The 26,890-nt window shown below is 40.9% G+C and overlaps 1 protein-coding gene across 3 annotated transcripts in view; it reads right to left on the bottom strand.

Moving 5' to 3' along the window:
• PPARG (peroxisome proliferator activated receptor gamma) overlaps positions 1-20,439 on the bottom strand; it is a 51,508-nt gene extending 31,069 nt beyond the window's left edge. The window contains exon 1 of one of the 3 annotated variants that reach the window (XM_048316129.1): positions 20,366-20,439. The gene's annotated coding sequence lies outside the window, so the exon portion shown is untranslated. Of the gene's footprint in view, positions 1-19,903; positions 20,008-20,365 lie in introns of those variants that run through there. The other 2 variants (XM_048316132.1, XM_048316131.1) reach the window with 2 other exon arrangements.
• Positions 20,440-26,890: the final 6,451 nt, after the last annotated feature.

Here is a 26,890-nt window from a genome sequence, read left to right as displayed (position 1 = left end):
AACGTTGTGCTTGGTGTTTTATTCCAGAAAAAAAAAAAAAAATAGGTGGGAAGTTTCTGAAGGAAATTTAGCACTGAAAATTATTTTTATAAATATTAATTTGAAAGCCTGTGTTTGACTAAATAATAGCAAACTGGGAGAAAGAATACTAAAGCATCCACTATAAAAACTCAGCACTAAGTTAGCACCAATGTACCTCCTTTTGTGTTATTGTATGTCCTACTTGCAGCAAAAAATCGAGGAATTTCATTAGGATTTTTCTGGTTTACATACCTAAAAAAGCTTTGTGCAAACTGGTACTTAAAACTATAGTAACTACTGAGCAGAGGGAAAAAAAAAAAAATCCAAACAGCCTCAGATCCAGCACCCAGGGTCTGAGTTACTGTGAAATAATGATACCAGAAAGCCCCAGAACAGAACTGCTTTATCTGGAGCTCTAAACTAAATGAAATGGGTTAATATTTTAAGTTTATGGGCCAACAGCTTCCCTACCAAACTCTAAGTAGTCCTGGATGTCACTTTATACATTGGGCAAATCAAACTCTTTTCATTTATGTCGTTTTCCTTCTGCCATCTGACACTGATAACTCAACTCCCCCTACCACTCTAAAGAAAGTACCAGAATCCACGACTCAGATAAGGGATATCAGCACAACTTCAGGTGATAACTAAAGAAGGGGACTCACTCAGCTGTTACACAAAGTCATTGAATGCTCCTGCCACCCACCCCTCACAGTTTGCTGAGAAAAGGCCCCCCCATCACAGCACAGAATTTGATGGAAATATTTAATTCTTTTCCAAATGTACTTTTCAAGGGGGAAAAAAACCCCCCAGTATACCATTCCCTTAAGAACACAGAAGTAACTTACTGAAAACACAATGGGTAAGTGCTGTCTGAACCTGAACTGAAAGATGAATATTCCCCCTGCAGCCCTTTTATAACAATAAAAAAGACAAAATATTTGTGGGGAAAGAACACGATTTCATCTTTTATTTAATTTCAAAATCATTAATGCACTTCAAAAAGAACTTAAATATAACCTGCATAATGATACATTAATGTGAAATTCTACAAAGTCCTGACTTTGTTACAGTTTCAAAAACCTACTGTATTTTCTAATAAGGTATCTGGCATGGTTTGGATTTTTTAATGTGTCTGAAAACTAAAAGGTAGAAATGTCTTTGATCTCATTTTCTGTTGGGTAATTCTTTCTCTGTGTTACTAATAGCCTAAGAATATCACTGATATGACCTGGTCCTACTTTTGTCAACCTGCCTATTTCGAAATCAATTTTTTTCCAACTCCCCCACTGAAATTGCCTTGCTTTGCTCACGAAGGAACAAACATTTTTACCTGCCAAGGTGTGGAAAACGATTCCACACTTGTGAGCTGCCTGTCACTCCTGTGAGTGTCCCTCATCCCCAAAGCAGGCTCTGTTTGTATTCCAACAAACTCCTGTGTCTGCCAATAAACAGCACTCCATGGCTTTGCCACCGTTCTTTGCCTCTGAGGCAAACCAAACCTTTCAAAGACGTGTGTGTGTTTTGTTCTTCTGTTTGTAATATTGGTGCTCTCCAACCCAGAGTGCCAGCACGTGCCAAGTGCCAGCCCTGGCACACGCCGTGACACTCACAGGGCCCGTGGCCCTGCCCCAATCACTCTGCTGGAGGAAGATGGAAACTGGCCCTGCTATTTTTGACAAGAAATGTTCAAGAGTTAAAGTGACATCATTGGAGGACACAAGCGGAAAGCGGAGGATCCACAGCTAAGAACGGTTTAGGAGAAAGCTATTTATGTATAATTTCACAATTCTGCTATTTTTAACGGCTCACCCTAACCAGTCATTTTTGTAGATTTGTTTCCAGCTTGAAGGAATCTACCAACGCTTGACTGAATGATTAAAACCCTGCACTTTGCATTTTGCACAGAAATATTGTGGAGAGAGTGGAGTGTCTATCAGAAAATCCCAGTGTGCCCCAGCCACCTCTGCTCCTATGGATTTAGAATCCTCTGAAACTCTGTGTATGAGATGACAACTGTCCCTAGAGATCCCAGTTCGTGGAAACTCACCTGCTTTCATTAAAAAGCTGAACTGCCATCCCATTCCTGTCTTTGACAGCATTTGCTGCTTTCACTTGAGGAGAAAAGTGTATAATCAAGTTCTAACAGTGTTTCAAAAAGATTAATAATGATAAGGTTATGCAACATTAACAATAGTGGTACCAGCAAAGCAGCTGTGTTAAATTTTAACAGCATTAAAAAGAGGGGAAGAAAGAGATTTTGAGAAAATTTCAGTTCCCTTCTCTGTCATGTGTTCTTGTCATCGTCTTGGTTTTTGCTATATTTAAAACGCTGTAGGAATTTCTTCTGCAAGTAATCTAAGAGGGCAGCTAACAGCAAATCTTTCAGTTTCATGTTGTGATAAATGTAAGGATGCACCAGAATTCAAGCCAAAAATGTAAATACTAACATTGATAACATTGACAGCTAATTTCTTGCCTTTTTTTTTTTTTTTTTACAACATTTATGGAATAAGTTATTATACTGAAAAACATATTAATCAACTTCCTGAGAAGTGCTATTTTGAATAATTATGTGTAACTATATTTCTTTAATCTAAACACATGTGCCATTCTCACACACAAACCACAAATCACATGCTGCAATTTTGCCCAGAGACTCTGGGATACTTGATAACTGGATTGGTTTATTTTTAAATCAGCAATTTATCTTCAATTGGGCCAGAATACCAACAGTTCAGCTTGCAATAAATGGTTACTGTCATACCCTGCTTTTCTTTTAAGGAGATTCCTTTTCTAGCCAAGCAAGTTTGGTGTGAGGAACTAAAAGTCTTTGCTGTGACTTCTTGTAACCCCTCAAGCAGGCGTGTGAACAGCTAAACATGTGGCTCTGATGTGGACTGAGGGTAAGCTTTTGGCACTTTTTACTCTTCTCAGTTTTCTTTCATTGCTCAAAAAATACCAATAGCTGCAAATTTCTGTTTGCTGATGGTTGACCTCTTTAAAGATCCAGCTGTATTTGAAAAGAACCATGTTAAAGTACTACTGAGAGTATCACCAAAAAGTAAATTCTGAAGGGACATCTGGATTCCATCCAGTGCAGAGCAGTGTAACAGAACACTGAATATCAGGGTGAGACACTCCTGAAGCAAAACTGCCCCTGAAGCCTTTGGGATCACCTCTAATCCCCAAGATCAGAAGGCGTCTCCAGCAGCTGAGTGCTTCCCACACCTACCCCTTCCTGTCCTCTGTGTAACAAAGGTGTGAGCAGCTGGTTTAAACCTCATCCCTACACTCTGCACAAACTAAGGGATTATTCTGCAGCAGCTTAGGTGACCCTTCACCAACAATGATGTGCTTGGTGTAGAGGGACATGACTAGGATGGAAATAAGCACAACTATGATCTAATTCCATTCCACCCACCCAGACTGGCAGGGCTGGTGAATTTAGAGCCTGGTTTTGGTCTCTCACCTTCACTTTCTCCGACCAGTACAGCATCACAAAATAGGCTAAACATTAGACTATTTGTAAAGCAGGCTCTGGTTTTTGCTGGGCTCCAAGAAGTCAGTGTTAACCTCATGGCACACCTTCCCAACACAAGGGATGGGCTGCCCAAACCTCTGTGGCATGGTGTGTAAAACTAATACAATTAGACAATCAAATTCTGATTTCCGAACTGTTTCAGGCAGAATCTTGTACTGGACTTGGTTAATTTTGGAACTATGGATTATTTCTTACAGCTCTGCATATATATGGCCACTGAGCCAGACAAGATAATTTGGAGACAAATATGAGCTCCTTTGAAATTGGCTGTAAATCTCCATCAGTTCACTTAATTTACCTTTCACAGGACAGCAATGGCAGCATCTGTTTTTAACAGGAATGCTGGACCTCCTGGTCAATATCTGACCACACCAAACCCAAAATGCCCACCAACACAGACATATAGACCATGCAGGAACCAAACTGAACCTCCTCCTTCCTCAAACAATCTGGGGGAATCACTGCTCCATAATCTGAGATTGGGGGAAAAGTGCAAACTATTGATCCTGAGACCACAACAACACATCAAGTGGGCAGTAAAAAGCTTCCTCCCAAGATCTACATCTCAATGAAAGCAGAGAGAGTTGCCAATTCCATTCTGTGTGTCAGCTCCCCTGGATTATCAATGGGCCATATGCTGTGAATCACATGGCTCAGCCGGATCCTGCATCTTGCCAGTTGTATCTTGCTTTTACTATTAGTTCTGGGATGTTAAAACCACTATTGTAAGCAGTTCAAAAATACATGTCGGAAAATTGTTAATGCCCTAGTCATACAATGTCATTTTGAAGCTCCCTGGGAATTTAGATTTGCACAGCTTATTAGGATATGACCTTTCCCTTGATTTTTTTATTTTAAGATCAAGTTAAGATGAAATTTCCCCAGAGGGAGTTGCTGTGTTTCCTTCACAGATAAGGCAAAGAGCAATGGCAGCTCCACACAGAGACAACTTTCATACGTTTCTGCAGCACGGACATCCAGAGCATTCCTTGAGGCTGAGAGGGAATTAACAAAAAAAAACCCCAGCAACACAACAAAGGTATTTCCCTGAATCTTTCACCTTTTTTTTTCCCCCCAGTGTCATCTGTGAGGAGTTTTAGGGCCTGTGGACTCTTGCATTCAGAGCACCAGGGCACGAGATAACGTCTTGTCTCTGGAATACATTCCTACTCCTTTGTGGAATATCTACCTCTCCAGCACTCCTTTTTCCTCTTCACAATATAGATTTTTGTCTCAGAAATTCATGCACTTCCCTTGGATTTCATGGACCTGATCTAAAAGCAGGAGGTTGAAAAATTAATTCTCAAAATTAGTGCTATGGGCTGATTACAAGCTACCAGGCACAGTGGTTAAATACTTATATATAATAAACACTTTTAATAGTTTAAGACAGGGGAACTCCAACACTTCTTAGTCTGTTTTGCCTCTTTGTCAATGAAACCAACAAAGAGAATTAGTTAAAAAATTAGAAATTGAATGATGTTGCTTATATTTTAAAATTTTCAAATGGTCAAGATGGTAAGAACCAACAACTGTTAATAAGTTTTTATTTAGGAGAGAATAATATTCTCACTAAAAGTGAAAACAGTTGGTCAATAAAGAGATGACCAAAAAGAATTACGTATTTTGCTTTTTGGCCATTCAGGGTGAAAGTTTTATGCGTTAAACCTTTGCTATGCAAACAACATTTTTTCTCAGCTACAGATACCAAAAGAAGAAAAGGAAGTGATGATGAAATAAAGCGAATTACTTTTTGTGTAAGTTTTCATATAAATAGTCTGGCTTAGTAGTTGGGGTGGGCACTGTGCACAGAACATTCATACAAGCCTGCCACAGTAAAGAGGGTGTTTGGAGGTCATGGCAATGACACAGCCAACAAAACCATACGAAGATTCAAAGGAACCTTAAATCAGCCCCGCCGACTTTACAAGTTTCCTCGTCTGCAGCTCTCCAGGAGCGATGCCCAGCCTGCTGGAACTCCACCAGCACACAGAACGAGTCCTTTGCACTTCCCTGCATCAGCTGTGAGCAGGGGGATCTCCCCACGAGTGAAATTTGCATTTCCAGCAGCAGCCCTTCCTCCTTCCGTGGCTGACAAGAGATACGGGTTTGCTGCTCCCACAGCAGGTAGCAGACAGCCTTCACACGGTGTCAGGCTCTAGGCAGGAGCTGATGTGCAATTGATCCCGGCCTAATCTGTCTCTCCTGGGCAAGTACAAAGTCATTATCTGCATCACCAGTCCAAGACCTCTATGACACTTAGGTATCCAACAAGAGAGTAAATAAATCCCCAGCGATAGCATTCGCTGCCTATCGCTGGGAGCAGCCTGGTGTCACACGGGCTGAACTTTCCTGCAAATAAATCCACCACGACTCTAGAAAATGGAAAGAATACAGAAGGAAAAAATGGCCAGCTGAGCACTCTGAACTTACAAGAAGGGATCTGGTGGATAATATAATTTCTAGTACAGCAGGGTATCAGCAGTGTTTGAAGAGTGATTCAACAGACATTGAGTATCTTTTTTACTGTGGTGACACAGAGCCAGTGCAGATGCATAGTGTAAGCACTAAAAGTTTATTTACAGAGGGCAGGACTGAACATTTCATGTGAACACATTCAGGCCATGATAAAGAGCTTTGTCTCCCATTAGTAATTTAAAGAATTGTGATTTGGTAGTCCCAACACACCTATAATTGAATTCCTCAGTCATAAAATCACTGGTGCCAAACAAGTCCTGGTATCTTTTATCAAGCCTCTTTTTTCTTGTCATTTGTTAACATAATTCTTATGGAGCTTTTCTTCTTTTTATAGATACATTTGCTTTAGTTATAAATTAACCCTGGAATTTACTCTCCCAGAGGCCACAAACTGCTTTTTTATTATTCTCTTGGAAAAGTTTCAGGCTCTATGAATTGATGATTTGAAACAATTTTTGAGTAACAGCTCAGATGCAGAGGAAGGAAATTCAAGAGATTGACAAAGCAGTTGAGACTAAACTGGAAATGTTTAGATGCCTTTCTGGGCCTTCTGCTCTGGAAACCCCGATTAATTTACCAAAAGGGAACGTGCTTCCCTGTGGGATTTCTGGTGCTTCCAGTTCCCTGTAGTAAGATACTCACATACAGCCTCATTCTGAAATGAGGAACTTCCTAAGAAGTCCCATATTTCAGTGGCTCCAGAAGCTGGCCAGCACATCCCAAAGGTATGCGGAATACTCCAAATTTCGGAACGTGTTATAAACCACCAATATTTGTTTAACAGATTGATTCAAATATTGCCCATTAAAAAATAATTTTTCAGTTGATAATGTGATTGTAAAAAACAAAGCTTATAATATCTTCACTGGTTCCTATCATGTCTTTGTTGGGCTGTTTCTCTTCATCCCAAGGGCTTTGGAAAGCCTTGGCTGTTTTCAGCCAGAACTGACTCCAAATGTAGAGGAGTTTGAACACAAAGGGCTGAAATCGTTGCTGCTGCCACCACTGAAAGAGCAACAGTTTGTGCTCAACTTGTAAAAAAAAATATATCAAAAAATCCAAATGGAGAATTCCAAAAAGACATATCCATAGGAAATTAAGGGAATCGGTTCTACTGTTCAAAGAACTATTTGTGTAAGAACAGAATGACACTTTTTAACAGCCACAACAATTCCCACATTATTTCCTTTATTTGTCTGTGTTAGTCTTACTACAAACCACTTAAATTGGAAAATTTAGATTTGATAGTAACACACCAGATATCCATTTTTATGGCTTAATTCCCATTTTAGCGAAGGTTTTCCAAGGTGGAGAAAATTTGAAAAATATGCCTTAAAGGTTCAGAAAACAGGAAAAGATCTTGGAGAACTTTGCATTTCTGGATTACTCTTCCAGTTTAGAATGGCTGTGGTTGTGCTGCTGCCTCACCACACGTAACAAGGTGATGACTTCACAGGATCCCAGGATGGTTTGGGTTGGAGGGGACCTCAAAAATCATCCAGTCCCACCCCAGCCATGGGCAGGGACACCTTCCACTGTCCCAGGTGGATCCAATTCTCATCCAGCCTGGCCTTGGACACTGCCAGGGATCCAGGGGCAGCCACAGCTGCTCTGGGCACCCTGTTCCAGGGCCTCCCCACCCTCATAATTATGAATTTCTCTCTAATACCCAATCTAAACACACCCTCTTTCAGTTTAGCCAGATTGAGGTGGTTAAAAATGACATAGTTTTGTTTTTAAGAAATTCCTTTAAAAATTACTCTTTAATTAAGAATAGCAAAAGGGCTTGAGGAGCCCTGGGGTATTTTTCCCATATAAATAAATGCTTTCCCCATCTCTAGTTTCCCATATTCAAGGCAATGCCCTTACAAAGGTAAACAGAGCTTCCTCCTCTCTATGCTGTTTCTGAGATTGCCAGTCAATTATGTGAAGTTAAAATATTAAAATTTTCATCTGAAATTGTGCTTTGAGTCTCTGAATTGCCATATTTTTATTAGTCAGTGTCTCATTCTTTTGAAAAATCTTGTAACTTAATGTGTATTTCTTCATGAATGCTTCACCTGTTTGACTACCTGTAAAAGGTTCTTGATGCATTTTTTTTAAGTCTCAAAAAACCATGATAATTTCTGCTCTTTAATTGAATCAATGATCACACAGATGAAAGGAATTAACAGCTAAAATATTTAACAACTTTTATGACAGAAATGAAGTTGAGAATGGTGGCTACACTGTCAAGTATTTTAGCTCTCAAATTTTCAGGCGTTAAACTACACAGTCATCTTTTGGATTTTACACCTCTGTGCTGTCTATTTACAGCAAAGATTAAAAATTCCCTTATTGTTTTTGTTGACACAATTTGGGGCAAATCAGTCAGTGTGGCTTGGCCCTGCTGTCCCGAAGGATCAGAACCCTGAATTATATCCAGGTCTAACCCCCTTCTCTCACACCTTGTGCACACATTTCATAACTTTGTTTGCCCTCTGCGCTTTCACTCGAGCCAGGAGGAGTTTTCAGAGCAAGCAAGTTGTAATGTATTCTTTACAGGTGAGCTACAATGTTAGCTGTCTCTAGTTCTTGGAACAGACAGTAGGACAATAAAAAGTCAAATTATTTTTCAGGGCATTGACTGTATCCTATACAAGTATTGTACTAACATCTGTTCAGGACAGATGGATAAATAGAGAAGGAGTTTTGCCATCACGCCACAAAGCTCCCATAACAGGGTTAGAAAAAATTAAGAGTATTTATAAAGATTTTGGGCTTTGCTTAATGTGTTCTTTTATTTATTTACACGGCAGCCAAATGAACAGACAACACGGGCTAAAACGACCTACAGAGATCATTTTTTTCATGAAATTCTGATCTCTACTTTACCAAATACACAATTTCTTCCTGTGTGCCACAAGCTTTCTTAGAAAAATCTCCACATTTGAATTCACTAATCTAAACCCTAACTCTAACCCTAATCTTTTAGAGCTGAAAAGCTACGAGTGGAACATTAGGCACAGATCAGCTTGCTCTGAGGGCAGCAAGAAACTTAAAAAGAAATGATAACAGATCTGAGGGGAGTTTCAGCTGATTCCATTTCAGCTCTACCAATAAACCGAGGAGCCCCAGGACTCTCACTCTGGCCATGCTTGTCCTGCTCTCATTATCAAACTCAGTTGTCCAAACTAGGTGGCAATTTGTGAATGGTCTCTTGCAAATGGTCCAAATTATTTCAGGAAAGTGATTGAATGGCTCTTAATTGGCTGAGCTAAAACTGGAGCAGGGACAATTCTAAGAATCTACCCATTGAACCTTCCACTTCCTGCACCTGTGCCCAAGTTACAGCACTCTGATTTACCAGTATGGTTCAAGCCCTTGCGTTCAACGAGACTGCTCTGAGACTGGGGAATGTCGCTGCTTTGGGGTTCTGGTTTGGTTTTCCTCAGATCCACTCAGTTATTTAACTGTGAACCAGCTTTTCTTCCTGCCTGTGGCCCCAGTTGCTGCCTGCCAGCTGGGAATACCTGTAGTGGGTTCTCACAACTCTGGAGGAGTTCAGCACCAGTGTGAACGTGAACAAGACTCTCCTAAATCTCACCACAGATGCTTTTCTCTCGTACACCCTTTTACTGAGCACTAATAAAGGCACTGACCTCTTTTTCCCAAATTTGCAGTTCATTTCAGTGAAATATCTGTGCAGAAAACCCTGCAGAGATGGAAAACTCTAAGTTCCATTCTTGATAATGATCAAATTCCTGTAGTTGCCATCTAACAGAGGCATTTAGCCATCGATCTTCGTGTCTCATAAAAACACAGGAAACATTTTGCTGCTTCAAGGCTCCACAATATAAGAATGGCAATACTACAGCAAACAGGAAAGCAGTTATATGTATTAATAATTATTAATATTTATAATTATTAATATTTCTCTCACTCCTCTGAGAATAGGGAAGAACACACTGGCACCTCAAAATCACCCCCAGCTTTTAGGATAATCCACATTCCCTATTCTTCAGATTTGCTACTCAGCACCGAAGGAAATAACAGACCCTGCTCTGAATAATGGCTTTTAGAAGATGCAGGGAGGAAAATCCTATGGGCTCTGTCAGTAACTTTTCCCAAAGCAACACTCCTCTCTGCAGTAGATTTCCCAATTTTTTTCTCTGATTTAATTTCAGGAATTCTTACTCAGAGGATGTTTTCTTCGAGGAGCTATACAACAGTTTAAATGACACCCTGGAATAAGACAACAGTGCTATTTAGTATTTAGCCTGCATTGTCTTTATTTCATTTCCATATTCATAGCTCAGTGAGTGCTCTATCACTCCTACTGTTTTGGACTCCAGAGAATTCCCTTCTTCCACAGAGTAACTGCCAGGTATAATTACTACATTCATTAGCCTTTCCTGGAATAGTTGTCAGGGAAGTGGCAACCATGCCTGCATCAATTTCTTCTTCCTCCTGGCTTTTATCTGCTTTCCTTCCAGGACAATTAGAGGTTCTCTCTATTTTCTCTTCCCTTATTCACCTCAACCCTTTTCCTCCCTTTATTCCTCCCAACAGAATTTTGGGGAGGAAAGGGAGAGATGGTCTCACTGTTTTCACATCTAGCAATTCGTTGTGGTTTTGTTTTTTTCATTTCAATCCAGTCACTGTAACATGCAGTGGAGATTCCCAGAACAGCTGTTTCACCAGTGCCAACAAAAGAGCTGCCCTCGTGTCTAAGGGTCAAGCTGGAGGAGAAATTCAAAATTGCCACATGCTTTCTAACATTGTGCTGTGCCTTCCTGTTCTTGGAGAGGGGAGGAGACCGGAATCTGCTGCCCAGCCTGCGTCAGAGGACGTAGGCACACTCCAGGACAGCAAATTTAGTGTATGGACGAGGTATTGTTATTCTAAACTTACCTCAGGCTGCAGCAATATTCACTGCCTGTTCTGCTGTCCTCAGTGACAGGAAAGCTGTCACTTGTTGTTAGCATATCAGACAGTTCCTGTTCTCAGAGGAGTCATAAGTAAGGCTAGATTTAAAAAACAGAGCGAACTTGGGCAGAAAAAGAACAATGAATAGGGATGCCAAAATACAGTGAAAGACCACGTTATGGCATTGTCAGCATATCTTAAACCAAGAAAAGCTGAAAATCTCATAAGAGACCAGAGAGAAGAATTCAAAATCAAGGAGGTTCCAACAATAAACTTTAAGCTTTGAGAAGGAAATTCAAACATCTGTATTTTTTTAAAGAATTCCCCCGTTTTTTAATACTTTCATTGGCAAAAATAAAAAGGGCTAAATAAATAAAGAAATCCAGCAGTCGTAGCTAATCTTCCCCCTGCCTTCCTTTGACATTTCCTTTAATTAATTAATTAATTAATTTCCTTTCCTGATATTCACTGTGGACAGCTTCTTCCCTTTTTCCCAGCTCCCTTCTCTGCTGAGCCTCCGAAGTCCCACACTGGCCTTAGATCCCTGCCCTAATCCACCACTGCAATTAATCTAATCACACTGCACACCAGTAGCCTCCATTAAGATTAAAGATAATCTTGCTATTTCACAAGATTGAAAAAGCTGGAGCCAACCTTAACATTGCACATTACTCCACCTATTCTGCATAAATTCCGTGTTACGAGTATTGTAAACCAGGAGGGCACTGGTAATGTCGTTACCTTTTAAAACCAGAATTGAGACAATACCCAGCAGTTTTTGGGGTTTTCATCTGATCTCTCACCTACTCGAAACTGGCACCCTGATGACCCAAAAAAAGAATGGAAAGAAGTGCACATGACTTCCACATCCTCAGTGTTACATCACGAAGGATGAACCAGCAGATTGTGTACAGCTCACAGCGCTGCCTTGCTGTGTGCAACTCTTTTCTTGCATAAAAAAATGCCCTTCTCAACAAAACTGTGACTCATTAAAAAACTGACAGACATCAATGAAAACAGTGATAGACACAGACTCATTTCATAATGGGTCCTGCTGTGGGGACTCTGACATTCACCTGCTACGTGGTTTTTATTAAAAATTAAGGTATGTTTGTGGGGCAGGCCAGATCTTTAATACTCCTAAATTTTGGATTACAATTTTCATTGCCAAAATTTTTTCAAGAAGACGCCCACAAGAAAATATCTTTGCTGTAGGAAAAATGGGCTCTTGATACCGAAGGGTTTCCCAGTACTTCCAGCACTGTCAAGAATTCCTGCCTACGCCAACTGTGCTGTAACCACTATTTCTTAATAAATCAGTAATCCTGATCTAGGAAAATAATTCCTCAAATGTCATTACCTGTGTCAGAAGGCAGCTTGCATAACCTGATGTGTTATCCCAGCTAAAAACCTGGGTGCAACGATTTCAAGTGTGTGTTTTATCCCAGGGATTGGATTCCTGCAAAAAGCCCGACACTAAAGCAGATCTTGGGAACATAACAAATATCCTGGTGAAACTGGCCACATGAGGCAGGCCCAGGGAGCAAATTTTGGGCAGTGCCCAAAGGAAACTGGGCAAGGAACCCTCTTGGGTCTCCTGTGCATCATGGCCTAATGTTCTTCCCTGCATCACAAAAACAATTCACCAGTTTGAGACAACTGGTTGGCTCCCAGCACAATGAATGCTCCAAGAAGCTGGCAAAGCAGGGGTGGAATTTGCTTCCAGTGGCATTTCTTAAATGTAAACAGCATAATAATAATAATAATAATAATAATAATGATAATACCACCCCCCCTCCCCAATAAGCAAGCTAGGAACTACTAATTAAGCTTCCATCAGACTTTTGGAGATTATATTGCATTGCCTTAATAATGAAAAATACATTGAAACCATTGGTAAAAATCCTGAGCCTTCCAATGGAATTTTTGAATATTTGCGTTTTTCCTATTTTAAATTCAAGACCTGAAACTTTTGTAGCACCAATTTGGAAACTTGTTCAGTAGTCAAATTAACAACTCATATTTAGATGAGATCTGTACTAAAGAATCCACTCCAGGCCAATTCAGCAATTCTGGCAATAGCTGCAGTGTAAATGTGAAAAAAAACCCCAACCCAAATCCAGGAAAAGAAACCTTTTAAATGGTGCTTGTTTCATTCAGAGAACTGATTTAATGTGAAACCCTTTTGCTCTAAATAAGGCTTAAAGTTTCATCTTGTTTATCATCTCAAACCATGTTCAGCAACAGCTGGAAATTCTGAAAGTGAAAGTACATTTGCAGAACTTTTGTTTCCACATTCCGTAATCCTGTTCTAGGCAAAACCCAAAAAGTCTGCACCTCTGTATGGGTACCCTCAATATGCACCCATTTGTCAAACCCTATTTATGTTGGCAATACTGCGGGATATTTAAAAGAAATAAAACACTAGCCTGTTTTTCTTAGCATTTCTAATCATTTCAAGCCTCAAATAACATTAACATGCCTTGATGGACAAACAAGGCACCTCAGATATGCAGTTCAAGTGCAAATGTTGGCATCTGGGAGGGACAAAGGGAAGAAAAGCAGTAAAACCCGTGCAGAACTTTAGTGTCTCCATGAAATAAATCCATCTCCTGTCATGGGTTAACTTTAGGGGGATTGGAGGAGTAGCTGCATCATTAAGTCAGTGCAAGAGCTTTGTTTTAGACACATTGCATGCTAGAAAACAAATAAATATTAGATTTTTTTCCTCATTCTGAAGGCAATGAGACCCTGAGCTGCAGCCTCTTCAAACTTTCTCCCAATTTCATTACATATGGTCCTGAATAAGTTTAGAGAATGGAGAATACAGATAAATTCTGAGTAAATAAAGCAACCTCATGTACTTCTGTACTTGCTTTTCTATAGATTTCTCTGGGTGTAACTGAAAATAAAATTTGGGTTTCTTGTTTTTTACATTCATAGGTAGGATTAAAAATCAATTTAGCAATGTACCACATAATAACATGTTTCTATGCAGCTTAAAAGCTGAGATTCAGCATAAAATATTGTAGCTGAAATACCACTGTAGGGAACAGCAACTCCAAGGAAAACACATGCAAGATGAAAGGATAAACTCTCAGTTTTATTTACTGTAGACATAAAAAGTCAGGACCTAAACCTATCATGAGGAAATATGTACATTATGAAAGGCAGTAAATAGAAGTGGCTGCATTTTTCCACAAGCCCCCATATTAGATAGCACCACAAAGCACCAGGTCCAGGTAGTAAAACCTGTTTTTCTGACCACCCCTACTAGAAGATCTTGGTGTGAGTGTTAAAGCCTGTAATTAACATTTTTCTTTTCATAGTTCCTTTTTTTGGTGGAACAATGTGAGTCTTTTGGTGAGCCTGACTTCTCTCTCAAAGCACCATGGCTGAGCACTTGGTTCACAGCAATATTAAAATATTCCCCTAGCACAGGCAGTGAAAATGTTCATCAGTCTATTTGTATACAGATGGCAACCTGAGTTCAAAGCCTCTCAAACTTCAAAATTGCTGCTACCCAGCCACAAATAGTAACAGCAGTTACACAACCTCTCTGTTCAATAAATCCAAACAAACACACAAGTACTATGGACTTCTCGTGCAATATTATAACATAAAAATCCCACTTTATGCAACGCAGTGTAATCACGTATTGTGTAAAAAGTTTTAAGACGAGATCATAATTCTGGGCAGGACTCCTTTGTGCAAATGTGAAATTCTCTGCGAAGTAAATGCTTAAACTCAGTGGAAAAACACAAGATGCAATAAGAAAACTTCCCCTGCTCTGCCTTATCCCGGGTAAATATTCCATACAGCTGAAAGTGTTGGGATGCAAATCACGCATTTAGAATTTTATACACCCAGGTAAGTTAGAGGGATTGGAGCTGGAGGTCTATAAAAAAGTGTAGGATTCTGGCAAAAGGGAATCTAAAACATGTCACAATCTGATCTGTGATAAAGAGGAAAGACATCAGTCCCCACAGAGCTCATGAAATTCCAACAACCCCTAAAGCAGCACGAAGTCGACTATTTTATAATGGCATAATAATAGCTGTTAGAAGACCAAAAGTAGAACTCATGCCTAATTTGAAGTGTAGAATAAACTAATACCAACTGCAGTGTCTGTAGCAGAATGTTGGCCTTTCATTTGGAGTTGAAATACGTTAAGAAATTGATGACACACAAATTCCAGTAAAAAAGGCAGATAAATAAACTCCTCCTGTTACACTGGCATTTCTTACAGGTTTTGAAGAAAAACATGTAGGACTTTAGCTATAATATGTACTCATGGCTATTTAATTTCAGACATTTAGTCTCACTGAACAAACAGCAATTCCTTTAGAGCTGGACCCTCAATTTTGAGCGTACTAAACCCACAGACACGCAGTAATTCAGCAGTAATTGCATGGAAGCAAACTGGATAGAGGACTAAACTTTTATCACTGCAAACCTGATCCTACTGAAACCACTGACCTCAAGGAAGCGGGGATTTCTATTTTTTTTTTTTAGATTCTATACATCTTCCACCCACCCAAGAAGTTTCTTTGCTGGACTGGAGGGTTCTGTACATTTTCTGTTGGGATATTGCCCAATATTTATTATCCTGTGCTATCAGAAATTACACACAGCCTTTCAGCACTGCTGAGATAAGTAGGAAGCCATTCCTAACATAGGGTTAATCCCTTCCCTACACACACACATCCCCTACAAGCACGTCCATAACCCCACACGCGTGCTCACCCCAGCAGCCATGCAGGGCACTCATGCTGGACATACATCCCCAGAGCTCCGGCAGCTTTGTGTTTTGTAAATTGCTAATTATCAACCAGCAGAGTAGACTTTGGGATTCAGAGACTTGAATTCATAGACTTTGTCCTGAATGTGCAGACTGCATGGCATGGAGGAGATCTGCTTAGTCATGAGGAAAGGGGGTGGCTTATGCAAGTCCACAGAGCATCTCCTGCTAGTCCATTCCAGAAATTCACAGCCCGGCTTTGGAGGTGGTTCCTTATCCTCCCCTGTCTAAGGGGGATAGTTTTCCTAGTTCCAGGGAAAGCTTGAGAAACTGCCAAGTAAAGAGAAGAGGATACTGCTTAGAAGCTGAGGTGGTTTTTGCTGTATATTTGGGGATTTATTACACATATCCCTAACGTTTTCTGTCACAATGCTGATTAGAATCTGTTACTGTTTTAAGCACTATTTACTCTCTATAAATGGAAATACTGAAATTTCAAATTTCATATTTTGCATCAATCTCCCTCCTACACTGTGTCTCCATTGCAAATGTGGAACTCTGCATTCTCATGTCATAGATCACATAGTATTGAGGACAGGGGCAATTATTTCATTTGAGTAAGAAGATGGCCCCAATCTGGACTAGGCTGCTAGGTACTACTGCAACACAGGTAATTAAAAATATCTATATAGTTCATGTATCACGAATTTTAATTGGAGAATGATGTCATTGTTTAGTTCAGTTCTATAGAGTGGTTTATGAGAGGGCAAACAGGCCAAATAATATAATGGAAGGTGTGGGTGGAGTGGGAGAAAAATGTGAACATCATCAAATTGACTTCAGTTCTGCGAAAGTTTCCAGATAGGAAGACTGCAGAATAGGCCTTGCTTTAATTTTCTTTCCCCCCCTCTCTAAATTGAAAGAGCAAAACTCTACGACAGATTTATTATAATTTGCCCTGCAGTGTGAGAAGGGCTGAAAACTTTGTAGCGGGAGGAAGAGGAAAGCCCATGTTGCAGCAGAAGAGCTGATGCTGAAGCAGAAATGTAGTGTTTCCTATGGTTGCCACATTTATTTTCTCCTTCCTATTTCCTTCTACCTGCGAGACCTGGGAGTATCCCAAGCCCCACTCACCACAGGAGTGAGTACCAGGGTGATAATTTGCTTAGCACCAGCATTTTCTACATTGTCCCTGGCACGTGAAAGCAGCAAAAAGAGGGACTACCCCCCATTTAAAACAAAGCACAACTGAAAAAACTCCCTGGGCTCTTCCCTTTGTAGAAAATAAAAAGTGGAGGGGGGAACAGACAAAAGAAACATAAGAGATTTATCATTTAATGTAGGCATCAATTTACATTTCGTATTCCCAAGAATCCAAAGACAAATCTTACGGCTCTTTCATTTTTCTTTCTGCCTTGGAAAAGTCTCCACAGGGAAAAAGACAGGGACAAGGAGGAGATTTTTTTTCCCCAAGTACTCTGTAAATGAAGTCCTTAAGAAGTGACCTGTTAACAGGAACCCCCAAGTTCTGTCTGCAGCATGAGGAGTAGGACTTAAGTACAACAATGTTCTCTGGCTTTGGATTATTTCTAACTCTTTCTCTTGTTAGCTCACAAAAAGTTAACTCACACACAAAGAAGATTTGGCATAAAGCACCTGAAAAACAGATCCCTGCTGTTGAAAAATGACACATCATTATGGAAATACAGTGTGAAATAATTAGCACTTATCATCTAATATCATGCTGGATTTAATAAACCTATTAGTGATTAAAAAATTAAACTAGTAGCAATAACTAATGAAAAGTATTGTATCCATGACTTCAAAAGAACCTGGCATGGAGAATTTATAATTGTAGGACGATTCCTCTTGAGTAACTGCACTGGAAACTTTTACTGCGTGACAGAGGAGGACATGGGAATAATCCTCGTGAAAAAACTTGTAAAAGAAACTCGGATTCTGAATATCAAATACGCACAATTAGTGATTCACAGTTAGGCTACTAAAAAGGGCTAGTAAAGGCATTCAACTCCACTCTGAGCAGATTACATGGAAAAAAAAAAAAAGCCTGAAGAGGGCCTCACCAATCAAGGTGAAAAAGTATTAAGTTTATTTTTCATTATTTAGTCCAGCTTTGTACAAGACAGAGTTTTTGTTCTACTTTTAGACTTTCTCTTGATTTTACAATAAAATTATTGTTTTCAAAATTCATTTTATTAGCCATTACTCTAAGTAGGAAATTATACTGACAGTAATTGAAGCTGTGCCTAAATTTATTTTATTGACTTAGAAATGGACTTGTGGTTATTTAAAAAAGTCCACAGAAGAGTCAGATTTAGAAGCACTGTTGATAAGGGGTGTCTTTATCAGTCCCATAAGGAAGGTTAAAAGGCAAAGCTTCAACATTCTTCAATTAAATTCTGATATTTCACCGCCTTCATTTCAGAATTCACTATATGAAATACAAATTTATATCAGGAAAGAAATTATTATTTGTATATTTCATACTGTAATGGAAGTTTCATTGAATGCTGATGTTTCATATATTGTATTATCTAGGAATTTGGCATTGAGGCATTTCTAAGAAACCCAGACCATCTTAGGGCTGTTTATAAGTATAGAATTTCTGAACCACTACTAGTTAGTGAGATATTTTGCAAAATTGATGCCTAAGAACATTCAAATTCAAAAGCTGTCCGTGTAAAAATACCTTTATATTATATTTCCGATTGGTTATCATTCAAAGTCAGTGCCAACTATTTTTTCAACTCTCTCTCCCCTTGACAAGCCCATGCTTATATTGTGCCACATGCCTTAACACACTGCTAGGAGTGATTTCTTGTAATCTCATAATTAAATCTCTAAGCAATTTTTGCAGCAATTTTTTTTTTTTGTGACAGCCAAAGAGAATAATGATGTCAAACACATCACTTTATGCACCAAATTCTGATATTAGTGAGAGCACACCATACGAAACTTCTTTTCAAAGGGGAGCACTGAGTATCATATGTCACAGTCGCTTGGTGTACGCTGGGAATTTTTAGTTAACTAGTAACAAATCATAGTAACCTTTTAAAAGGTAAATTACTTATTAAATTATGGACTAATTGCTACCAGAAAATAGATATTTTAAAGTGGAGCATTGTAATCAGGTTCTACAGCGAAAGCTTGTTCAGAGATGGGGCAGCAAGTCACAAACACAAGGCTAACCCAAACCCCTGCTTATTTCAGGGAGGATTATAATTGATCCATCTCATTTAAAGAAACCTAGACTCCACAGGACATCAAGAAATTGATAATTCCCTGAGCTTTTAATCACAATAAATACCAGCCTTACATCACTGATATTAATAAATGCATCCCTGTTAAGTCAGCATAGTATTGTCGTGTGTACACAGTGCCACAAAGTTACAACACCACAGGAACTTGCACTCTCTAGCTGCAGAATACCCTGGGGAGAAATGACACCAGGAAGATTACAAAACGCTCCTGCGAACCTGAGGCATGCCATCAAGACACAATATATTTCAACATAGCATCTCAGTTGTTGCAGGCTCTGAAAGGCTCCCCGGCTTTCTGCGATTGGGAAATTGAACAACAACAACAAAAAAAGCAGCTGTTCATTCATTACGAGAGGAGCCAGGTGAGCCCAGCACTGCCCTGGCGGTGCTTTCCCCCAGGGCGGCAGGAACGGACGCCCCGCGGTCTGCCCCGGGTCTGCCCCATCTGCAGCGGATCCGTCCGTCCGTCCGTCCATCCATCGTGCCCATCACCGCCACCTCCGCAGGGCGGGACATCGCCCCTTCAGCCCCCGAGCATCCTCCGCTGCACGGCTGCGGCCGGACCGGACCCACGGCCATGCAGCACCATGGACACAGCGCCCGGGCTGCCCCGGCCGGAGCGCCGGCACCGCACCTGGAGCGCGGCCGGGCTGCCCCGGGCACCGCATCCCGCCCGCACCGCCCGCACCGCCCGCGGCTCCGCTGCCGCCGGGGCCGCGCCGAGCGCTCCGCTCTGCCCGTCCGCAGCAGCGCCGGCCCCCGGCCCGCTCCGCGGAGCCGCCGTCCCGCCCGGCACCCCGAGCATCCCGGCGGGCCGGGGCTCCGCGCCCTGCCCGCCCCGAGCCCCGGCAGCCCCGGCAGCCCCGGCAGCCCCGTCCCGCCCGCCGTGCCGTCACAGCCCCGCTGCCCCCGCGCCCCGCCGCCCCTCACCTCGGGGGACGGTCCCCGCAGCCCGCACTGACCTGGCGCTGTCAAGTCTCAGCGGGAGAAACTGTTCCCTTCTAGTGGGATAAACTCCCCCGCTCGGCCCGTCCTCCCGGGCAGGGCCCGCCTCCCCCCCGGCGCCGCCTCCCGCCGGCCCACGGCGGGCGCTGGCAGCGCAGGGGGCTCGGGGGCGCGGGGATGGGAGCGGGGATGGGCGCGGGGATGGGGATACGGATGGGGATGGGGATGGGGATGGGGACGGGGACGGGGGGCGGCCGCGGGGCAGCGCAGCCGCAGGGATGGCGAAGAAGAGCGGGACGGGAGAAGCAGCGGGGCAGTGAGGAGGAGGACGACGAGGAGGAGGAGGAGGAGGAGGTGCCGCGGCTCCTTCCTCCCTCTGCCCTTCGGGCCGTCCCTCCAGCCCGGCCGGTTCCCCCGTGCCCGCGGAGCGGAATCACCCGCGTGTACCTGAGGGCAGAGCGCCGGCCACGCAGCGCAGCTGGAATTTGATCTCTGCTCCCTGTAATCTCCCGTAACTGAAAATTCACTTTTTCCGGCTGCCGACTGCTTTCTCTTTTGCATTCCCATTCTCCAGCCAGCTCCGCTCTGCGCTGGGTAGTTTGCCTGGGTCACCTCACGTCAGGCTGTGTCCTGCTATGACAGGAGTAAAGGCTTTTCTGAAAAGGTTCTTAGCAGTAACAGAGGTAAAGCAAATTCTTTTTCATTTTTTTTTTTCTCCGTGAGATTATCTCTGGGCGCTCCCCCCCCACCCTCCCAGGAATGCAGAGACGAGCGGTATAGGCTGTGTTCGGTACCTCTCCAGAGGCAGCAAGCCCCAACAAGCCTGTCACCTCCTCTATCTCAGCCTCTGAGGCTTTGAAAAAGAAGTTAGATGTGGAAAAAAAGGCATAAGATCAACAGGCTTTAGAGAGTCATCTTGGAGCTCGGGGTGCCCCGGGATACAACAGTTTATCTCAAAAAACTCCAGATCCCTTGGACATCACTGGAAGGCTGAGAGGATCCCAAATTTACCTCGTTATGGTTCTTAGTCATCAAGCATTTTGAAAGAGAGCCCACATTTGCTTTATTATTTGTATACTGAAGGCAATTTATAGATTAGGGTTGAACACGTCAAAATACCTGGACTACCTACAGATACTAACTTTGCCTACAGCCTTTTGTTTATGAGAACAATCTCTCTGTCTGCAGAGGCTTGAAGCCTTGTGTTAATTTTTATGAGAATTATCTGTCTATTTGTATAGGCTTGAGGTGTTACCTCTGCCTTGACAGATCAAGGAATCTTTTTCAATTCCTGCTTTTTTCCTTTTATCTGAATTTTTTACCCCTGGAAATGTGGAAATACTTTTTTTTTAAGTGGTTATTTTTTGTTGTTTTGGTTGGGTATTTTAAAAATTATTTTAACATGCTGCAGTAATGACCTATTCCAGTAATACCCTGGCTCGGAATTAGAAGCCAGGTCCTGAAAACAAGTAAAACAAACCCTCAGAATTACCATGGATGAACAAAGAGGCAAATGTGGGTAAAATAATCTTGACAATAAGAGGTTTTAAATACCTCGGTTATTAATATTTCTACCACTTTACAGCAATAGCTGAGGTAGAGTTTCAATAGAAAGTTAAAAGGAGAAGGATCTAAGCTGGATGCTCCACAGAGTTCTGATTTAGCTCTGGTGAGAGCAGAGCTGCTGCTCTCTCTGTGAGCTGCTGGAGAATTACCCATTTAGTTTAAGTGTCTGAATAACAGAGGACCCCTCCCAAAAATCGAGGTGTTAACGTGCAGGTTTTTTCAAACTCCGTGCAACTGGAAGCACTCAAAAAATTTGGCAGGTATTGGTAACATCCAGTTGTGACTATGCTTTGAGCCCAGGCTTTTAGTAAGTTCGGAAGTGAGGCAGAAATACAAAGCAGAGTTTGGATTTTAATTAAATTGCACGAGTGAGACAGGCATATCTAACTCAGTCCGGAGAAATCAGCCAGACACAGCTTTCACAGAAATATTGCAAAGCCAGTATCAGTCTCTTTCTGTTCTAAGTATCGTATTTAGCAAGTTCATCTTTTGAACAGAGCTCATAAAACATTAAGTGAAAACAGAGTGATAACTTATGTACAAATTACTCGGGTTTTGTAAATATGCATTTTAGCAGATTGAGACAGGAAGGGAAAAAATTACTTAGCTGATTTCCTGCTTAACATGGATTTTTAGGTAGGATTTGGTATCTCATTAAATGTTTCTTTCAGACGGACAGCTAATCTTAATTTGAAGAATCAAGAGGTGAAGAACCCATAAATTTTCTCTGGTAATTAAAAGTATGCCTTATTTATGATTTGAATTCATTTGTTTTTCCTTAACAGAGTGGTTTTTTTCCAGAGAAAGCCAATCATTTCTGTATTGGTAAAGAAATAAAAGAGGCTGCAAATGTATTATCTATTCTGTAATCAAGTTGCTTTATACAGTAATGAAATGGTCATAATAAAGACATTATCAGTTTCTCATAAGTTTTTGTTTGCATTGTTTGACTGTGCAGTTTTTGATGAGCCAGACTTTCTCCCCTGCTTATCTGAGAGAATTCCTGAGTTTGGCTGGGACCTCTAGGAGTTATGAAACAAGAATGAAATGTCAGGCTCAGGCCTTCCTGAACCATGGGCACTTCTTCCCTAAGTTCAAAGAGAAGCAGAGAAGAGTCTCTCAGCATCAGTTCTAGTTTTAAAATTAGAAGATAATTTGCCTTCACACAAGATCAATTATACTTTGTTTTTCTTACTGGGTATAAAAGCATTAGTTAATTCTTTTCATGTGAAAGAATTGCATTTTATATTAATTTTAATCGGTCAGTTTTTCGTGGCGAGTCTTTTTGAAGCATTCATTGCATCCGAAAAAAAAAAATATTATTTCTGCTTGCACTTATTACAGACTGACTGTACATTATGGGTTTCAATTACTCAGAAAATATGAGGCAGATTAAATTCAATCATATGGCAAAAATAGTTCTCACTGAGATAAGAAGCTGAAATGAGTGCTTTGTGGAATCTCGAGATGGATAAGGGTGTTAGCAGTGACAAAAGAACCTCTGTTAAACGGTTTCATTTCTCTTTTCCATCTTGATGGATGAATTTCTGTGCAACAATTCCTGGTAAGGAATTCCAGGTAGGTGTTTATGGTTAGAGCAACGAATATATTGGAGACGATGCTGTGACTTTTACAATTGGCTTGAGCAGGGTAGCAACCTTACAAGGATTTATACCCCTTCCCATCTCTGCAAAGACACAAAGTTCCACCTTTTACTTACTTTTTATGTTTCCCCTGTGTCTGTGCTCTCAGCCTCTGGGTGCATTACCCGAGTTTAAAATCACCCCTCACGGTGCATCCCATCCCGGTGCTGTGGGATAGAATGAAGAAGTAGCCAAACTTTTAACATCTAGAGGGCAATCTCCTACTCTGACAATGCAGCCAGAAATCTGACAGCCTGAGCAGCAAGTTCTGGTTGTGCAAATTGCATTGGTTTAAAGGAATGGAGTTTAAATGAGCTAAAAATGTACTGTATTGCTGCTTTTTTTTTTAAAGTTACCCTGTGTTCTTTCTCTTGGGTAATGTAATATTTTAATTCATATATCTGGTGTCCTTTTATTGATAAAAAGCATATCTTACTTGCCTTAGCATATCTCATTCTGCCTTTATTGGCAGTTTTTGGTCTGGGAAGGCATGTTTTTAAAAAGTAAGTCATAATATCGCACCACACTCCTATCTCCAGCTCGCACATTCTGTATGGACACACTCTTTACTTGAAGGGAATTAGAAGTTTCAGCTGCTATCAGTAGCATTTTACACAGATATATGGCCAAACCTAAACTGCATTCCTTTAAGTGCTGGTAGAGGACTATCCCTGGGTGAATTTCTCCTCGGATCCAGCAGGAGGGATAGAACCAGGCACGAGGCAGATTTTTCACAGATAACTGCAGGGCGGGTCAAAACAAGAACCCCTTAAAAATGAGCCTCCTTTGCCTGAACTTTGAGGCTTGGATAAAAAGAGAACAAAATCCGAATCACGCCTGCTTTAAATTCACTAAAGCCAAGATCACACCAGCCTGCCCACCTCTAATTAGAATGGTTTTGTCCCTGACCTTTAGTCTCCCCCCAACTCTTAGCTTCTCTGATTTCATGTTGAAGGGATTAACTTCCTCTCTAGGACTGTCTGGCTCTTCTGTAATTGGATCTGATAGCCATGTTCCAGTCCCATTCTGATCAAATGGGCCCAGTTGCACATCACACACAGTTAGCAGGCGAAAGAACATATAGGAATAAAGAGCTCAAGCATAGACTGCTGTCTGTCAGATGTGTTAATCCATCCGAAATTTATTTCTGAAGGAATCCTTTTAAAGCAACCAAAAGGTCGTTTTGAGCCTCATTTAAAACCAGTTTATCCTAATTTCTTGGGTGATTGAGCTAAGACAGATTTATGAACGTAACTTACTCAACTTCAGAAATCCAGATTTCTACAATTATACGTGCTTAGACATCTGAAATTAGGAGCTGATGCAACCAAGGCTCAGAGTTGTGCTAATCTGAGATGGGAAGGAGGTGGCTGGGCTTGTGGTTAAAGCATGGGACTGAGCTGCTGAGAGGTCTCGCTTCTATTCCTGGTTGTGTCACTGACTTCCTGTGGGTCACTAAAGTCACTGAGCTCCGTCTCAGTTTGCTCCTATATAAAATAGAAATAATATTACATTGCTAGAGCACTGTGAGACAAAGTCATTACTGTCTATACAGTTATTTTGTGCTCATAAAAGGGCTTTGTGTATACTTGTATCAGCAGATCACATCTATATTCCTAAAGTAACTCCTTTAGGATAATTTGCTGTCTTACACAGCAATTCTACAATTCCAGTAAAGACTAAAAACTCAAAAATGCAAATTTTAACTTAAAATACCTAGAGAGCTTTGCCTCCAGATTCCAATTAAACATTTGCTCATGAAGAGAATTGTTTTTTCTTTGTAAGAGTATGAGAAAGGTACTCACTCCCTCATGATTGTGAAAAAATAATGAATCCCCCCCCTCCCATTGTTTCTTTTGGAGGAGTGCTTGAAGATCTCTTGGTACTTCCATTTCCTATAACCTTTGTCCCGCTTTATAGTTTTTATACATTGTTGTGATGGAGTTAATTTGAAACACTATTTTTAAAATCCCTGCTTTTTACATATTTTCCCCAAATCTCCAGGGTGCTCAGAGAGACGTAGGAAATGCTGCCGGTCAATTAAATGATGATGATGCTGTAGAACAACAGTTCACACACTGCAGCTCCTAAATCCCAGTGAAAGTCCTGGAATGGGGAGCATCTCCTTGTCTTAAGGGTCAATTCTCAGCATTCCTGCCATGGATCTCACATTCCCATCACCACAACTTTTATTTCTACTGCAAAGAGGTTTTAAACCAAGGAGATCAGGGTCTCTTTCAAATGTCTGGCAAATCAGGTTTATATTCTTGAATGCTTAAACACATTTTAAACTTTTTGGAATTATTTAGGATGGATATAGGTAATAAAGACTGAAAGAGAATTAGATGACATTCAGATTATCCTATAGATTTAATTATGTTTGCTGAAATACCTTCATTAGTCTTCACAGCAAATAGGTTGCATGGCTTTGGATAACGAGACCAAAGACTGAATAAAGCAGTTTCTTGATTGTCTTTGTAATTAATATATATTATTATACATTATTAATATACATTAATATACATTATTATAACACTAAACATCCTAAAATGCTGTTAGTTCTGAAAGAATCACCAGGAGTGGCAAAACAATAAAATGGGAGCATCCTTTTCTTGCATCTCACAAACTGTGCTGCAGAGGCTTCTTTTTCCAAGGAAGTTGTGACCACTGAGATATGATCCAACAAAATACACTCTAAACTCTGCCTCTGACTTGTACCCAGGCAGGGGTGTGAGGCAGAACACAGTGAAAAATCACCCCAGTATTTGTCCTGTTGGGGCATCCTATTTTCTGGTGGTGTTTAGTGTAAATGCACACAGACACTGAACCCAAAGGCCTCAGGTGAGAGTTTCTGAGTGTAATAAATATCTGCTTACTCTGTGATTAAACCTTCATCATAAAAATGTGCTGCCAGCGTGCAGGGAACTCTGCTGGGCAGAGAAACAGTGACTTTAATCCTTACTTGAGTTTTGTGTTGCAGGAGTACAAGAAAATAAAATCCGGGCAGGCAAAGCAGCTTGAAATAAGTGTTACATTAAAGGCATCATGCTGCAGTCATGCAAATTGTTCACTTGGTTTGTCTGCCCCTCTTCTGAACTGACTCTTGTTAGTCTTTCAAATAAGTCATTATTTTCATTTAAGATCTGAAGACTCCTAAAAAATAAAGTTAATAACTGGTTGCTAGTCTGTGCTGAGCATTAGAGGATGCCAGGTAACTTTAGCAGTGAATCAGGGGCTATTTTGGGAGAAAAATATTACAATAATTTTCAGGAAATAACCTTTTTGTTCCAAAACAGCTGTCATTGAACACTATTATATCTACAACAATTAAAATTATCTTTGGTAACTTTTAGTATTTGGCACTGCTCCATTATTGTTCAGTTAAATATTTTTCAAGTGTGTTAGGACTTCTGCCCACTGTGTGCCTGAAACCCCTCATCATCACTGGAGAAGCTCTTGGGTTTGTCATGTTGTGCTCTCTCAGCACATGTGACACCTTCTGTGGAGGTTTTTGCCATTCTATAGCAGCAGCCCTTCTGCTGACTCACTGTGGGCTCTATAGAATTTGCCTTTTCATGTGAAGTGTTGGATGCTAAAAGACAATTTTAAAAAATAACAACAAAAAAGAGTGCTAGCTAACATATAAAGTGAATTAGGAAACGTGTGCAAACATCCTGGTGAATTTAAATAGCTGGTTGGATCAGAAATGGAGGAAAAATAACACCGGGTCAGGAACAACACCCAAAGCAGCCAGAAACCTTGT

Source organism: Corvus hawaiiensis, chromosome 11, assembly GCF_020740725.1.
Source record: "Corvus hawaiiensis isolate bCorHaw1 chromosome 11, bCorHaw1.pri.cur, whole genome shotgun sequence".
NCBI lineage: Eukaryota > Metazoa > Chordata > Aves > Passeriformes > Corvidae > Corvus > Corvus hawaiiensis.
The sequence above is the reverse complement of the archived record's forward strand: the minus strand, read 5'-3'. Positions and strand labels throughout refer to the sequence as shown.